Consider the following 18,261-nt stretch of genomic DNA (forward strand, 5'->3'; position numbering starts at 1 on the left):
AGAGATGGGGTTTCACTGTGTTAGCCAGGATGGTCTCAATCTCCTGACCTCATGATCTGCCCGTCTCGGCCTCCCAAAGTGCTGGGATTACAGGCTTGAGCCACCGCGCCCGGCCGCAATTTAATTTCTTTTTATTTTGTGTGCATCCATTGTATGTTTTTTGATTTTAGAGTACTATGAAATTTGCAAATACTACCTTACAACCCACTATTTTAAACTGATGACAACTTAACACTGCTTGCATAAACAAACAAATATGAGAGAGAAAACTATTAAAAACAATATACTTTAAGTTCATCTCCCTGCTTTTTAACTTTTTATGGTTTCTCCTTGTTTCATTGTAACTGTCTATGTCTAGAAACGTTCTTGTAGTTATGATTTTTGACTGGTTTATCATTTAGTCTTTCTACTTAAGAGTAATTTACATACCACAATTACAGTGTAATACTATCCTGGGTTTTTAAAATGTGCTTACCATTACCAGTGTTTTTTAACTTCAGACGATTTCTTCTTGCTTATTAATGTCCTTTTCTTTCAGATGGAGGAAATCCCTTTAAGATTTCTTGTAGAACAAGTCTGGTCTTGATGAAAGCCCTCAACTTTTGTTTGTCTGGGAACATCTTTATTTGTCCTTCTTGATTTGAAGAATATTTTTGTTGGATATAGTATGCTAGGGTAAAAGTTTTTTTTTTGCTCTGTGTGTGTGTGTGTGTGTGTGTGTTTTCCCAGCACTTTAAATATGTTATGCTACTCTCTCCTGGCCTATAAGTTTCCGTTGAAAAGTCTGCTGCCAGGCATATTGGAGCTCCATTGTATGCTGTTTATTTCTTTTATCTTGCTGCTTTTAGAATCTTTTATTTATTCTTGACCTTTGGGAGTTTGATTACTAAATTTCTTGAGATAGTCTTCTTTGGATTAAATCTGCTTGGTGTTCTGTAACCTTCTTGTACTTGAATGTTGATGTCTTTAAGTTTGGGAATTTCTTTGATATCCCTTTGAATAAAGTTACTACCCCTATCTCTTTCTCTACCTCCTCTTTAAGGCCAGTAACTCTTAGATTTGCCCTTTTGATGCTATTTTCTAAATCTTGTAGGCATACCTCATTGTATTTTTATTTTTTTCTTTTGTCTCCTCTGATTTTGTATTTTTAAATAACTTGTCTTCAAGCTCACTCATTTTTTTTTCTGCTTAATCAAGTCTGCTATTAAAAAGCTCTGATGCATTCTTCAGCATGTCAATTGCATTTTCAACTCTAGAATTTCTGCTTGATTCTTTTAATTTATTTCAATCTCAGCGTTAAACTTATCTGATAGAATTCTGAATGCCTACTCTGTGTTATCTTGAATTTTTTGAAGTTTCCTCCCAACAGCTATTCTGAATTCATTGTCTGAAAGGTCATATATCTCTTTTTTTCCAGGATTGTTCCCTGGTGTCTTATTTTTCATTTGGTGAGGTCATGTTTTCCTGGATGATGTTGATGCTTATAGATGTTCATGAGTGTCTGGACATTGAAGAGTTAGGTATTTATTGTAATCTCCACAGTCTGGGCTTGTTTGTGCCTGTCGTTCTTGAGAAATCTTTCTAGGTATTCAAAGGGACATGGGCCTCAAGCCTAATAATGCTGTGGTTTTTGTGGACTCATGCCTAAGGTATCACCTTGGTGGTCGTAGATAAGAGCCAGAATTATCTGGATTACCACACAGAGAATTGTTCTTTTTTTCTTACTTTCTTCCAGACAAACGGAGTCTCTCTCTGTGTGTGCTGAGTCACCTGGAACTGGGGGTATGGTGATGCAAGTGCCCTTGTAGCCACCACTACTCTTACTGCAGTGGGTCAGACCTAAAGCCAGCACAGTAATGGGCCTTGCCCAAGGAGCTTTCCTTCAGGGTGGCGAGTTCCTCCAGGTCCCCAGAGATGCTGTCTGGGAGCCAAGGATTGGAGTCAAAACCTTTAGAAATTTACAGTCAGGTGTGGTTGCTCACACATGTAATCCTAACAATTTGGGAGGCTGAGGTAGATGGACTGCTTGAGCTCACAAGTTCAAGACCAGTGTAGGCAACATGGTGAAACCCTGTCTCTACAGAAAAATAGAAAAAAAATTCCTCTGGCATGGTGGTGGGCACCTGTAGTCCCAGCTACTTGAGAGGCTGAGGTGGGAGGATTGCTTGAGCCTGGGAGGTTGAGGCTGCAGTGAGCTGTGTTTGTGCCACTGCACTCCAGCTTAGGTGACAGAGGGTCTCTAAAAAACTAAAAATAAAGAGCCTTAGCAATTTACCTGATGTTTTATTTTACTGTGGCTAAGCTAGCACTCAAATCACAATATAGAGGCCTTCCCCAGTGTTTCCTCTCCTTTCCACAGGCAGAGGAGCTTCTCCTTGTGGCCAGCACCACCACCAGTCCTTGGCGGGTTCTGCCAGGCCACAGCTGATGTTCAGTTCAAGCCCAAGGACTCCTTTATCAGCTTGTGGTGAATGCTGCCAGGCCTGGGACTCACCCTCAGGACAGTGGGCTCCCCTCTGGCCCCGGGCAAGTCCAGAAATTCTGTTCAAGAGCCTAGGCCTGGATGTAGGGACCCTTAGAGCCTGCTTGTTGCTCTACCCTACTGTGTATAAGCTGGTACCTAAGATTACAAGACAAAGTCCCCTTTACTTTCTCCTCTACTTTTCTCAAACAGAAGGAGTCTGCCGCCATAGCCACCACAGCTGGGAATGTGCTGGGTCCTACCTGAAGCCAGTACATCTCTGAGCCCGAGGCCCAGTGTGTACTCCCCAGGTATTGCTGCTGGTTATTCAGGGCCCAGTGACTCTTTAGTCAGCAGGTGATGAATCTTCCCAGGACTAGGTCCTTCCCTTGAAGGTAGTGGATTTCCTTTTGGCCCAGGGTATGTCTAAAAATGTCATCTGGAAGCTGGTGCGTGGAGTGGGGGCCTCACAACTCTGCCCAGTGTCCTATCCTATTGTGATTGAGCTGGTTTCCAATATGCAAGACCAAGTCCTCTTTATTACTCTTAGCTCTCCTTAAGCAAAAGGAGGGAGGTCTCTTTCATTGCTACAAGCTGGACTGCCTGGATTGGGAGAGGGATAGCATAAGCACTCCTATAGCCACCCCAACTAGTATCTTCCTAGTCACATGCCACCATAGTTCACCGGCTCTAAGCCAGCCTAGCATTAGGATTTGCCTAGGAATTGCAGTCCTTGTGTCCTAGACTGTCTTTCAAGTTTACCTAGACCCCAGAGCACTTCAGCCCACAGTGGTGGGGCTTGTCGAGAAACTCAAGTGCTGACCACCGCGATGAGTGATTTCCCTTTGTCTAGTTCTGGTCCAAATGCTCTAGTCCAAAAGCCCCCTCCGTGCACAGGTGCCAGCTAAGCCCAGCACAGCTTTGTTCTCTGCTATGACAGGGCATCACTGAGTTTAGTGTAAGTCTCCCAGGAGCTGCATTCTCTCTCCCCACAGTGGTGAGAGTTTCTCTCTATGCAACACAGCTATAGTCAGGAGGTGGGAGCAGGGAGGCAGTGGCAATTCAAGAACATCTCTCCTGCCCTCCTCAATGCCTCTTTCAGGAATATGAAGTTAAAGCCAGGTACTGTGATTGCTCACCTTACTTTTGGTTTTGTGATGTTGATTTTCTGTATGCAGATAGTTATCAAAATTTGGTGTTCCATTTGGGGGTTGAGCAGTGTAGGCTTCTATTCTGCCACCATGCTCTGCCCCCCGTTACCCACGTTATGTTTTTGTATTTGTTTTGTTTTGTTTTATTTTGTTTGAGATGGAGTCTTGTTCTGTCACCTAGGCTGGAGTGCAGTGGCATGAACATGGTTCACTGCTGCCTTGACCTCCCAGGCTTAAGCAATCCTCCCACTTCAGCCTCCTTAGTATCTGAGACTGCAGGCATGTGCTACCACACCTGGCTATTTTTAAAATTTTTTATAGAAACAGGGTCTCCCTATGTTGCCAGGGACTTTATGTTTTAAAGAGTAAGATACCTCTTGATTATCAGCTTTGCTATTTGTGTTATTATCTAAACAATGCTTTAGATATTCACATGGTTTCAATTAAGCATCGTTTCAATTAGGAAAAGAGACTCCTTTTTAAAGCTGGTAAAAAGAAGCTACAGAAATGTCCTCCTATGATACCTAAAAATATGCACTATAACAGTGTTAAAAAGGGGAAGGGTAGAATAGCAGAACCAGACAAGAAAAAGAAGAAGAAACAAATTATTCACCAGCAGCAACCAGAAATAACAAACAGGATAGAATTTCATCATACATTTCAAAAGATGATAGCCGATGAAATAAATAGAAAATTTCCTGAAGCATAGTATGGTGCCCAGCATCGCATCTGCTCTCAAAAAACTGTGACCTTGAGACACATCATTAATATACCTAAAATAGTAGAGGAATAGATTTATGGAGTTTTTGTTTTGGGGTCTTTTTTTTTTTTTTTTTTTTTTTTTTTTTTTTTTTTTTTTACATTTTTCTTTCTCTTACTCTGTGAAAGTAGAAACAGCTGCTGAGAAGAGATGACTAAAAGCTGAAAAGTGAAGAATTAACACTGATTTATTGGCAGAAGCAGAAGCTTCAGGACTCCTGAATTGAGGGAATGATCTCAATTCCAAGGATTATCTCTCAGTGAGAACAAGGTATGTTCCCTTTCTTGAGTAGATAGGGTAACCTCCCAGAAAATCTCATACAACTGAATCCCATTCCTCTACCCAAAGCTGCACATTAAAGTTGCCACACAATTCCAGCGGACATGTCTTCTTTCTGTTCCTCGACTGTAGCCACACTAAACTGCTCATGGTATGGCCATTTTTCTTTGCTATTTGAAAAAGTCCTGTTTGTAGCACCTTGTAGCCATGTGACTTCTGCCATTTGTTTTGTTTCTCCAAAGATAATTTGCCTCTCTTTGGATTGTCTCTTCATTAAATATATGGAGGGAAAAAGAGAGAAGTTTTAAAAAGTAATTTTAAGTCATTCAGGCTAGGGATATTTTAAAGTCATTGACTATCTTTTAAACAAAACTCAGTGACATTTTCAGTAAACATTGCTGGTAAAACAGTAAACATTTTCCACAATAAGCAGAAAATAATGCTTTTTAATATTTTTGTCTTCAAAGGTGGAGAATAAACTAAAGCTAAGGAAGTTATTCAGTATTGCACTCCTCAGAGTAAAATCCGACATAAAACCACACAGTTGGTAAATTCATTAAACCAGCAGCAAAATAATATTTTGTCTATAGTGAAGGCAAAAATCAACTCGTCAAAACTCTTTATACACATGATACTTTTGGACATTATAATATTAACAATATATAATATGAAAGCACAGTTATTCTAACATGTGCATGCTAATGAATAATTACCATTACAGTTGGATGCAGATTTTCTATGTGAAGGGTATGAGCAAATCTTTGATCTATATGCGGTTCATATGGGGGGGGGAAGTGCTTGACAACTTGTTCCTTTCGTATTGAAAATTCATGCAAAAAGGGGATGAGATTTTTTTTTTTTTTTTTTTTTTTTTGAGACGGAGTCGCGCTCTGTCCCCCAGGCTAGAGGGCAGTGGCCGGATCTCAGCTCACTGCAAGCTCCGCCTCCCAGGTTTTATGCCATTCTCCTGCCTCAGCCTCCTGAGTAGCTGGGACTACAGGCGCCCGCCACCACGCCCGGCTAGTTGGGGATGAGATTTTAAAAAATTGACTTGTGATTATTTTGTGAGTCAAAAAAGTTCTCTAAAAATGATGTGTTGAGATCAGTATTAACAGAGTAGCAGCTAAGGAACAAGAAAGATCACCATTACATTAGTTAAAGAAATTGCGCTAGAATATTCTCACACTGTGCTATTCCTATAACATAATTGTCTATAAATGTGAACTCTGATATTGCTTCTCTTATTAAAAGTAGTAGTGAAAATTGTACTCATTATTGAATTTTGGTCCTTGAGTATGTAATTTTTAGAATACAGTGAAAATATGGCTGGGCACGGTGTCTCACACCTGTAATCCCAGCATTTTGGGAGCCCGAAGTGGTTGGATCACCTGAGGTCAGGAGTTCAAAACCAGACTGGCCAACATGCCAAAACCTCATCTCGACTACATATACAAAAATAAGCTGGACATGGTAGTATGTTCCTGTAATTCCAGCTACTCGGGAGGCTGAGGCACGAGAATTGCTTGAACCTGGGAAGCAGAGTTGCAGTGAGCCGAGATCATGCCACTGCACTCCCGCCTGGGTGACGGAGTGAGACTCTATCTAAAAAAAAAGAAAAAGAATACAGTGAAAATAAATAGGCAGTGAATATAAAACTCTGGTTTCCAACCTGAAAGATACTGGCTGTCAAGAGAGAAGGTAGTCATGAATTTTAAAAATCAGATATGAGATAAAAACATTTCCTCATGGCCCTAAAAAAGATGATTTTAGTGATTTCAGGGAGCTTTCCCAAATGGCATGTGGTAGTACCATGAATAGCTTGAAACTGTCCTGCAGGGCTAAACTATTATGAATTTTAATGCTGAAGATAATATGTGAGGACAACCTATGATGCAAACATGGTTTAATCACTGTCAGGTAGCCTCTTTAACACACTGAGGATATGTATTCTCCTTCCCCTGTCTCCACCCAGAAAAAGTAGTCATTCCTTACTGAGTAAATTGTGTACTCATTTTACTTTGAATATTTATATTAGAGCAGTTATCACATTGTATTAGATACTTTGGGGTTATTGTTAACATTCAAATTGTCTCATCTTTGGCCAATGGGAGCCACCTCATATTGGACCCTTCAAATTGGCTACCAAGTCCTTTTGACATGACACCAATAATCTTTCATAATTTCCATGCTTACTGGTGTGACAGGTATTCTAAGCTCATTTTGGAATATTTCTTTTTTTTTTTTTTTTTTTTTTTGAGACGGAGTCTCGCTCTGTCACCCAGGCTGAAGTGCAGTGGCCGGATCTCAGCTCACTGCAAGCTCCGCCTCCCGCGTTCACGCCATTCTCCTGTCTCAGCCTCCCGGGTAGCTGGGACTACAGGCGCCGCCACGTCGCCCTGCTAGTTTTTTGTAGTTTTTAGTAGAGACGGGGTTTCACCGTGTTAGCCAGGATGGTCTCGATCTCCTGACCTCGTGATCCGCCCGTCTCGGCCTCCCAAAGTGCTGGGATTACAGGCTTGAGCCACCGCGCCCGGCCTATTTTGGAATATTTCTTGACCCAAATGTGGAGTCAGCCATTGCTTCATGGAATTTTTTAGGGGCAGTTGATGTATAGAGACCATAATCTGTATACTGTGGGTGTGTGCTCGTTGCTATACACTGGTCACTGTTTCTAGGTATTTACAGTATGCAAGTAAGAAATATGTATTTTTAAGTATAAAATATATAATGAGTTCATTCTAACACATACATTTTAAATTCAGCATCACAGAGTTTTTATGCAATTCAAAAATTAATTTCCCAAAAACACCAGCGTATTCATTTTTTTCTTTTTATTTATTTATTCATTTATTTTTTGACAGGGTCTTGCTCTGTTGCCCAGGCTGGAATGCAGTGGCACAATCATGACTCACTGTAGTTTTGACCTCCTGGGCTCAAGCAGTCCTTCCACCTCAACCTCCTGAGTACCTGGGACTACAGGTGTGTACCACCATGCCCAGGTAATATTTAAAATTGTTTGTAAAGTTGGGGTTTCACCACGTTGCCCAGGCTGGTCTCTAACTCCTGGACTCAAGCAATCCTCCTACTTGGGCCTCTCAAAATGTTGGGATTACACACCGTGAGCCACTGGGCCTGGCCATTTGCTTTTTCTCAGACTGTGCATGCAACAATGTTACAATAACACCACCAATAACAGCATAAGAATATGTTTCCTCACTTTTACACTGTTGGTGGGATTGTAAACTAGTTCAACCATTATGGAAAACAGTATGGCAATTCTTCAAGGATCTAGAACTAGATGTACCATATGACCCAGCCATCCCACTAATGGGTATATACCCAAAGGATTAGAAATCATGCTGCTATAAAGACACATGCACACGTATGTTTATTGCGGCACTATTCACAATAGCAAAGACTTGGAATCAACCCAAATGTCCATCTGTGACAGACTGGATTAAGAAAATGTGACACATATACACCATGGAATACTATGCAGCCATAAAAAAGGATGAGTTTGCGTCCTTTGTAGGGACATGGATGCAGCTGGAAACCATCATTCTTAGCAAACTATCACAAGAACAGAAAACCAAATACCGCATGTTCTCACTCATAGGTGGGAACTGAACAATGAGATCACTTGGACTCGGGAAGGGGAACATCACACACCGGGGCCTATCATGGGGAGGGGGGAGGGGGGAGGGAATGCATTGGGAGTTATACCTGATATAAATGATGAATTGGTAGGTGCTGACGAGTTGATGGGTGCAGCACACCAACATGGCACAAGTATACATATGTAACAAACCTGCACGTTATGCACATGTACCCTAGAACTTAAAGTATAATAAAAAAAAAAAAAAAAGAATATGGTTCCTGATAATTTCAGTTGCTGTTTTGTCTTGTTGCTTTGAATACTATATACTGTTAAATTAGTCTGTTTTTAGCTGTTGTGTTTTAAGGTCACTTGGAATAATTCTCTATGGTTATGCCACCAACTTCACATACAAGTAAGTTCATTTATTTATTTGGGTTTCACTTTTATGGGATTGTATTTTGTTTTTTTGGTTTTTGTGAGACGCAATCTCACTCTGTTGCCCAGGCTTTTAGTGGTGTGGTCATAGCCCACTGCAGCCTTGAACTCCTGGGCTCAAGCAATCCTCCTGCCTTGGCCTCCCAAAGCACTGGGATTACAGATGCAAGCTAGTGCACCTGGCCTGCTTTTTAACTTTCTTTCTGTTTTATAATAATGTAAATGACTTTATATGGTCCCAAATTCACATCTACAATACAGGTTTTATGAGATACCCACATACTGTACTGTTCCTATTTTTACTACTCTTCTCTCTTCCTCCTTTTAGGTAACCATGTTTTTTTTAAGGTTTTATCCTTTCAATTAAAAAATAAGTAAATATTTAGATGAATGGTGACATACTATACTACGTTTTTCTCCAACTTGCTTTCTTCACTTAACAATAAATACTGGAATTCACTGTAAAGTGCTTCATACTGTATATGTCCCTCATGCTTTTTAATTTTTATTTCTATATATTTTATTTTTTATTATACTGCAAGTTCTGGGGTACATGTGCAGAATGTGCAGGTTTGTTACATAGGTATAAAAATGCCATGGTGGTTTGCTGCACTCATCAACCCATCATCTACATTAGGTATTTCTCCTAATGCTATCGCTCCCCTAGCCCCCCACTCCCCAACAGGCCCCATTGTGTGATATTCCCCTCGCTGTGTCCATGTTTTCTCATTATTCACCTCCCACTTATGAGTGAGATCATGCGGTGTTTGGTTTTCTGTTCTTGTGTTAGTTTGCTGAGAATGGTTTCCAGCTTCATCCATGTCCCTGCAAAGGACATGAACTCATCCTTTTTTGTGGACGCATAGTATTCCATGTTGTGTATGTTCCACATTTTCTTTGTCCAGTCTATCATTGATGGGCATTTGGGTTGGTTCTAAGTCTTTGCTATTGTGAATAGTGACGCAATAAATATACGTGTGCATATGTCTTTATAGTAGAATGATTTATAATCCTTTGGGTATATAAGCACTAATGGGATTGCTGGGTCAAATGGTATTTCTAGTTCTAGATCCTTGAGGAATTGCCACACTGTCTTCCACAATGGTTGAACTAATTTACGCTCCCACCGACAGTGTAAAAGCATTCCTATTTCTCCACATCCTCTCCAGCCATCTGTTGTTTCCTGACTTTTTAATGATTTCCATTCCAACTGGCAGGAGATGGTATCTCATTGTGGTTTTGATTTTCATTTCTCTAACGACCAGTGATGATGAGCTTTTTTTCATATGTTTGTTTGCTGTATAAATGTGTTCTTTTGAGGAATGCCTGTTCATATCCTTCACCCACCCCACTTTTTGATGGGGTTTTTGTTTTTATCTTGTAAATTTGTTTAAGTTCTTTGTAGATTCTGGATATTAGCCCTTTGTGAGATGGATAGATTGCAAAAATTTTCTCCCATTCTGTAGGTTTCCTATTCACTCTGATAGTTTCTTTTGCTATGCAGAAGCTCTTTTTTAATTATATCCTATTTCTCAATTTTGGCTTTTGTTGCAGTTACTTTTGGTGTTTTAGTCATGAAGTCTTTGCCCTTGCCTATGTCCCGAATGGTATTGCCTAGGTTTTCTTCTGGGGTTTTTATGGTTTTAGGTCTTACGTTTAAGTCTTTAATCCATCTTGAGTTAATTTTTGTATAAGGTATAAGGAAGCGGTCCAGTTTCAGTTTTCCGCATATGGTTAGCCAATTTTCCCAACACCATTTATTAAATAGGGAATCCTTTCCCCATTTCTTGTTTTTGTCAGGTTTGTCAAAGATCAGATGGTTGTAGATGTGTGGTGTTATTTCTCAGGTCTCTGTTCTGTTCCATTGGTCTATATATCTGTTTTGGTACCAGTACTGTGCTGTTTTAGTTACTGTAGCCTTGTTGTACAGTTTAAAGTCAGGTAGCATGATGCCTCCAGCTTTGTTCTTTTTGCCTGGATTGTTTTGGCCATGCGGGCTCTTTTTTGGTTCCATATGAAATTTAAAGTAGTTTTTTCTAATTCTATGAAGAAAGTCACTGGTAGCTTGATGGGGATGGCATTGAATCTATAAATTAACCTTGGGCAGTATGGCCATTTTCACATTATTGACTCTTCCTATCCATGAGCATGGAATGTTTTTCCATTTGTTTGTGTCCTCTCTTATTTCCTTGAGCAGTGGTTTGTAGTTCTCCTTGAAGAGGTCCTTCACATCCCTTGTAAGTTGGATTCCTAGGTATTTTATTCTCTTCGTAGCAATTGTGAATGGGAGTTCACTCATGATTTGGCTCTCTGTCTGTTATTGGAGTATAGGAATGCTTGTGATTTTTGCGCATCGATTTTGTATCCTGAGACTTTGCTAAAGTTGCTTATCAGCTTAAGGAGATTTTGGGCTGAGAAGATGAGGTTTTCTAAATATACAATCATGTCATCTGCAAACAGAGACAATTTGACTTCCTCTTTTCCTATTTGCATGCCCTTTATTTCTTTCTCTTGCCTGATTGCCCTGGCCAGAACTTCCAGTAGTATGTTGAATAGGAGTGGTGAGAGGGGGCATCCTTGTCTTGTGCTGATTTTCAAAGGGAATGCTGCCAAATTTTGCCCATTTAGTATGATATTCATTGTGGGTTTGTCTTAAATAGCTCTTACTATTTTGAGATACGTTTCATCAATATGTAGTTCATTGAGAGTTTTTAGCATGTAGGAGTTTTGCATTTTATCAAAGGCTTTTTCTGTTGAGATGATCATGTCGTTTTTGTCATTGGTTCTGTTTATATGATGGATTACGTTTATTGATTTGCTTATGTTGAACCAGCCTTGCATCCCAGGGTTGAATGTGACGTGGTCGTGGTGGATAAACTTTTTGATGTGCTGCTGGATTTGGTTTGCCAGTTTTTTATTGAGGATTTTCACACTGATGTTCATCAAGGATATTGGCCTGAAAATTTCTGTTTTTGTTGTGTGTCTGCCAGGTTTTGGTATCAGGATGATGCAGGTCTCATAAAAAGAGGGAAGATTCCCTCTTTTTCTGTTCTTTGGAATAGTTTCAGAAGGAATGGTACCAGTTCCTCTTTGTACCTCTGGTAGAATTCAGCTGTAAATCCATCTGGTCCTGGACTTTTTTTGTGTGGTAGGCTATTAATTACTGCCTCAATTTCAAAACTTGTTATTGGTCTATTCAGGGATTCAACTTCTTCCTTGTTTAGACTTGGGAGGGTATATGTGTCTGTGAAATTATCCATTTCTTCTAGATTTTCCAGTTTATTTGCATAGAGGTGTTTATAGTGTGATCTGATGGTAGTTTGTATTTCTATGGGATCTGTGGTGACATCCACTTTATCATTTTTTATTGCGTCTATTTGATTCTTCTCTCTTTTCTTCTTCATTAGTCTGGCAAGTGGTCTATTTTTGATCTTTTCATAAAACCAACTCCTGGATTCACTGATTTTTTTTTTTTTTTTTTTTTTTTTTTGAGGCGGAGTCTCACTCTGCCGCCCAGGCTGGAGTGCAGTGGCCGGATCTCAGCTCACTGCAAGCTCCGCCTCCCGGGTTCACGCCATTCTCCTGCCTCAGTCTCCCAAGTAGCTGGGACTACAGGCGCCCGCCATCTCGCCCAGCTAGTTTTTTGTATTTTTTAGTAGAGATGGGGTTTCACCGTGTTAGCCAGGATGGTCTCGATCTGCTGACCTCGTGATCCGCCTGTCTCGGCCTCCCAAAGTGCTGGGATTACAGGCTTGAGCCACCGCGCCCGGCGATTCACTGATATTTTGAAGGGTTTTTCATGTCTCTATCTCCTTTGGTTCTGTTCTGGTCTTAATTATTTCTTATCTTCTGCTAGCTTTTGAATTTGTTTCCTCTTGCTTCTCTAGTTATTTTAATTGTGATGTTAGAGTGTCAATTTTAGATCTTTCCTCCTTTCTCTTGTGGGCATTTAGTGCTATAAATTTCCCTCCACAGTGCTTTAAATGCGTCCCAGAGATTCTGGTATGTTGTCTTTGTTCTCATTAGTTTCAAAGAATATCTTTATTTCTGCCTTAATTTTGTTATTTACCCAGTAGTCATTCAGGAGCAGGTTGTTCAGTGTGCCCACAGCCGCCCCTTCCCCCACGTGCTGTGTCCCAGGGACACAGTTGTGTGGTTTTGAGTGAGTTTCTTAATCATGAATTCTAATTTGATTGCACCGTGGTCAGAGAGTGTTTGTTATTATTTCCATTCTTTTGTATTTGCTGAGGAGTGTTTTACTTCTTATGTGGTCAATTTTAGAATAAGTGTGACATGGTGCTGAGAAGAATGTATATTCTGTTGATTTGGGGTGGAGAGTTATGTAGATGTTTATTAGATCCGCTCAGCCCAGAGCTGAGTTCAAGTCCTGAATATTCTTAATTATCTGTCTTGTTGATCTATCTAATATTGACAGTGGGGTGTTAAAGTCTCCCACTATTATTGTGTGGGAGTCTAAGTCTCTTTGTAGGTCTCTAAGAACTTGCTTTATGAATCTGGGTGCTCCTGTATTGGGTGTATATATATTTAGGATAGTTAGCTCCTCTTGTTGAATTGATCCCTTTACTATTATGTAATGGTCTTCTTTGTCTCTTTTGATCTTTGTTGGTTTAAAGTCTGTTTTCTCAGAGAGTAGAATTGCAACCTCTGCTTTTCTTTGGTTTCCATTTGCTTGGTAAATATTCCTCCATCCCTTTATTTTGAGTATGTGTGTCTTTGCATGTGAGATGGGTCTCCTGAATACAGCACACCAATGGGTGTTGACTCTACCCATTATGCCAGTCTGTGTCTTTTAATTGGGGTATTTAGCCTGTTTACATTTAAGGTTAGTATTACGTGCGAATTTGAGCCTGTCATTATGAGGCTATCTGGTTATTTTGCCTGTTAGTTGATGCAGTTTCTTCATAGTGTCAAAGGCCTTTACAATTTGGCATGTTTTTGCAGTGGCTGGTACCGGTTATTCCTTTCCATGTTTAGTGCTTCCTTCAGGAGCTCTTGTAAGGCAGGCCTGGTGGTAACAAAATCTCTCAGCATTTGCTTGTCTGTAAAAGATTTATTTCTCCTTCACTTATGAAGCTCAGTTTGGTGGGATATGAAATTCTGGGTTGAAAATTCTTTTCTTTAGAATGTTGAATATTGGCCCCCACTCTCTTCTGGCTTGTAGGGTTTCTGCAGAGAGATCCACTCTTAGTCTGATGGGCTTCCCTTTGTGAGTAACCCGACCTTTCTCTCTGGCTGCCCTTAACATTTTTTCCTTCATTTCAACCTTGGTGAATCTGACGATTATGTGTCTTGGGGTTGTTTTCTCAAGGAGTATCTTTGGGTTGTGCTCTGTATTTCCTGAATTTGAATGTTGGCCTGTCTTGCTAGGTTCGGGAAGTTCTCCTGGATAATATCCTGGGGAGTATTTTCCAACTTGGTTCTATTCTCTCTGTCATTTTCAGGCACAACAGTCAAATGTAGGTTTGGTCTTTTCACATAGTCCCATATTTCTTGGAGGCTTTGTTCATTCCTTTTCCTCTAATCTTGTCTTCTGGCTTTATTTTATTAAGTTGGTATTCAATCTCTGATATCCTTTCTTCTGCTTGATCAATTCAGCTATTGATACTTGTGTATGCTTCACGACGTTCTCGTGCTGTGTTTTTCACTTCCATCAGATCATTTACATTCTTCTCTAAACTGGTTATTCTAGTTAGCAGTTCCTGTAACCTTTTTTGAAGATTCTTAGCTTCCTTGCATTGGGTTAGAACATGCTCCTTTAGCTCGGAGGAGTTTGTTATTACCCACCTTCTGAAGCCTACTTCTGTCAGTTAGTCAAACTCATTCTCCATCCAGTTTTGTTCCCTTGCTGGCGAGGAGTTGTGATCCTTTGGAGGAGAAGAGGCATTCTGTTTTTGGAATTTTCAGCCTTTTTGGGCTGGTTTCTACCCATCTTCATGGATTTATCTACCTTTGGTGCTTCATGTTGGTAACCTTTGGATGGAGTCTGAGTGGATGTCCTTTTTATTCATGTTGATGCTATTCCTTTCTGTTTGTTAGTTTTCCTTCTAACAGTCAGGCCCCTCTGCTGGAGTTTGCTGGAGGTCCACACCAGACCCTGTTTGCCTGGGTCTCACCAGTGGAGGCTGCAAACAGCAAAGATTGCTGCCTGTTCCTTCCTCTGGAAGCTTTGTCCCAGAGGGGCACCTGCCAGATGCCAGCCAGACCTCTCCTATTTGAGGTGTCTGTCAGCCCCTACTGGGAGGTGTCTCCCCATCAGGAGGCACAGGGGTCAGGGACCCACTTGAGGAGGCAGTCTGACCCTTAGCAGAGCTCGAACGCTGTGCTGGGATATCCGCTGCTGAGGCAGGGACGTTTACTTCTGAAGCTGTGCCCACAGCTGCCCCTTCCCCCAGGTGCTGTGTCCCAGGGAGTTGGGGGTTATATCTATGAGCCCCTGACTGGGGCTGCTGCCTTTTTTTCAGAGATGCCCTGCCCAGCGAGGAGAAATCTAGAGAGGCAGTCTGGCCACAGAGGCCTTGCTGAGCTGCGGGGGGCTCCACCCAGTTCAAACCTCCCAGCAGCTTTGTTTACACTGTGAGGGTAAAACCACCCACTCAAGTCTCATCAGTGGCGGACGCCCCTCCCCCCACCAAGCTCAAGTGTCCCAGGTTGACTTCAGACTGCTGTGCTGGCAGCGAGATTTTCAAGCCATTGGATCTTAGCTTGCTGGGCTTCTGCCTCACACCTTTTTAAAAATTGCATAGTACTCCACTGTGTGAATGTACCATAATTAATTCAACCATTTCATTATGACACATAATTTGGATTATTTCCAGGTTTTTGCTGTAACAGTGCTTCAATGAATAACTTCCCATATATATACCTATTTTCATATTTTTGTCAGTGTTGGTCAGATTCTTACAAGTGAAATTTGCTAGCAAAAATAAAATAAACACGTATGTAACTTTGTTGCATACTGCCAAATTCTCCCTTGCTGGGGTTTTTCCATTTTGTACTCCAAAAAGAAAAAAAAAAAAAGAAACAAAAAACTGCCCCTTTTTTCCTGCAGGAGCCTCACTCACTAACAGCTTGTTTTTTAAAACTTGGACTTTTGGGCCTCTGAAGGATGAGAAATAGTATCTCAGTAATTCTTTTTTTTTTTTTTTTTGAGACGGAGTTTTGCTCTTGTTGCCCAGGCTGGAGTGCAATGGCACGATCTCAGCTCACCGCAAGCTCCACCTCCCAGGTTCAAGTGAATTTCCTGCCTCAGCCTCCCTAGTAGCTGGGATTACAGGCATATGCCACCATACCCAGTTAATTTTGTATTTTTAGTAGAGACAGGGTTTCTCTATGTTGGTCAGGCTGGTCTCGAACTCCCGACCTCAGGTGATCCACCCGCCTCGGCCTCCCAAAGTGCTGGGATTACAGGCATGAGCCACCATGCCCGGCATCTCAGTAATTCTTAATGTGCATTTCTCTTACTATAAGCAAGGTTACGAATGTTTTCATTTAAGGGGAATTTCTTCCCCTTAAATGCCCTTGGGCATTTCTTTTGTGTGTGTGTCTTTTTTTTTTTTTTTCTGAGACAGGGTCTTGCATGTTGCCCAGGCTGTAATGCAGTGGTTAATTATAGTGCACTACAACTTCAAATACCTAGGCTCAAGTGATCTTCTTAAGTTAACCTCCCAAGTACTTGCAACTACAGGTGTATGCCACTGTACCCAGCTCACTCTCTTGTGCATGTTCTTGCTCTTGCTCTTTCTCTCTTCCTTTCCTTTCCTTTTCCTTCCTCCCTCCCTCTCTCCTTCCTTCCTTCCTTTTATCTTTTTCTTTCCCTTTCCCTCCCTTCCCTTCCCTCTCCCCTCTCCCTCCTCTCTTCCTTCCCTTCTCTTCCCTTCCCTTCCCTCTTCCTTTCTTTCCTCTTTCCTTTCCTCCTTCTCTTCCTTTCTTCTTTTTTTTTTTTTTGAGACAGGATCTCACTCTATCACCCTGGCTGGAGTCCAGTGGTTTGATCATGGCCTACTGCAGCCTGGACCTCCCAGGCTTTGAATAGCTGGGAAGACAGGTACACACTACCATGCCCCACTACTTTTTGTATTTTTTGTAAAGACAGTCTCACCGTGTTTGCCTAGGCTTGTCTTCAATTATCTGCCTGCCTCAACTTCTCAAAGTGCTGGCATTGCAGGCATGAGCCACTGTACCCAGCCCCATTTCTTTTTCTCTTTTTTTTTTTTTTTTGAGATGGAGTCTCGTTCTGCCGCCCAGGCTGGAGTGCAGTGGCCGGATCTCAGCTCACTGCAAGCTCCGCCTCCTGGGTTTACGCCATTCTCCTGCCTCAGCATCCCAAGCAGCTGGGACTACAGGCGCCCGCCATGTCGCCCGGCTAGTTTTTTGTATTTTTAGTAGAGACGGGGTTTCACCATGTTAGCCAGGATGGTCTCGATCTGCTGACCTCGTGATCCGCCTGTCTCGGCCTCCCAAAGTGCTGGGATTACAGGCTTGAGCCACGGCGCCCGGCCTCTTTTTCTCTAAAATGGCTGCTTATCTCTGTAGTCATTTTGCTATCAGGTTGTTAGTCTTTTTCTTCTCTGTTTCTAGGCAGGCTTTACATATAAGGTTATTCAACTGTCTCAAGTAAGTTGCAAGTATTTCTTTACAGTTTGTCATTTGTCTTTATAGTTTGCTTGTGGTGTTTTGGTTTTGGTTATAGAAAAGCTATTTTATGTAGTAAGATTTACCAATATTTCCCTTTATTGCATCTGGTTTTGACCATTGCTGGGAAACTTTTCTTTACTCTCTAATTATTGGGGAATCCTCCCACAATTTTTTCTAGTACTTGTATAGGTTCAGTTCTTCATGTTCAAATATCTGATCTTTTTCAGTTTTATTTTTGGAACAGATCCAAGTTTATTCTTTTCCTTGTGAATACCCAGTTATTTGAACACCACTTTGATTTTTGCCTTTTTTTTTTTTTTTTTTTAAAGTGCTCACTCTGTTGCCCAGGCTGGAGTGCAGTGACACAATCATGACTTAATTCAGTCTTGACCTCTTGGACTCAAGTGATCCTTCTGCCTTGGCCTCCTTGGTAACTGGGACTACAGGCATGCACCACCATGCTTAATTTTTTTTTTTTTTTTTTTTTTTTTGAGATGGAGTTTTGCTCTTGTTGCCCAGGCTGGAGTGCAATGGCATGATCTCGGGTCACCGCAACCTCCTCCTCCCGGGTTCAAGCAGTTCTCCTGCCTCAGCCTTCCATGTAGCTGGGATTACAGGCATGTGCCACCACGCCTGGCTAATTTTGTAATATTTGATAGAGATGGGGTTTCTCCATGTTAGTCAGGCTGGTCTCAACTCCTGACCTCAGGTGATCCGCCTGCCTCGGCCTCCCAAAGTGCTGGGATTACAGGTGTGAACCACCGCACCCAGCACCTAGCTAATTTTAATTTTTTTTTGTAGAGACAGGATCTAGTTATATTGCCCAGGCTGGTCCCGACCTCAAACAGTCCTCCCGCCTTGGCCTCCCAAAGTGCTAGGATTACAGGCATGAGCTACCATGTGTGGCCTTGAACACCAATTA

At 41.4% G+C, this 18,261-nt stretch overlaps 1 long non-coding RNA gene across 2 annotated transcripts in view; it reads left to right on the plus strand.

The window, feature by feature from the left end:
• Positions 1 to 4,636, plus strand: part of LOC104674716 — an 86,018-nt gene extending 81,382 nt beyond the window's left edge. For both annotated transcript variants that reach the window (XR_004053162.1, XR_004053161.1), the window contains exon 4: positions 4,501 to 4,636. This is a non-coding gene — a long non-coding RNA (uncharacterized LOC104674716). The remainder of the gene's footprint in view (positions 1 to 4,500) is intronic.
• Positions 4,637 to 18,261: the final 13,625 nt, after the last annotated feature.

The sequence above is a fragment of the Rhinopithecus roxellana genome, chromosome 14, assembly GCF_007565055.1.
Source record: "Rhinopithecus roxellana isolate Shanxi Qingling chromosome 14, ASM756505v1, whole genome shotgun sequence".
Taxonomy (NCBI): Eukaryota; Metazoa; Chordata; class Mammalia; order Primates; family Cercopithecidae; genus Rhinopithecus; species Rhinopithecus roxellana.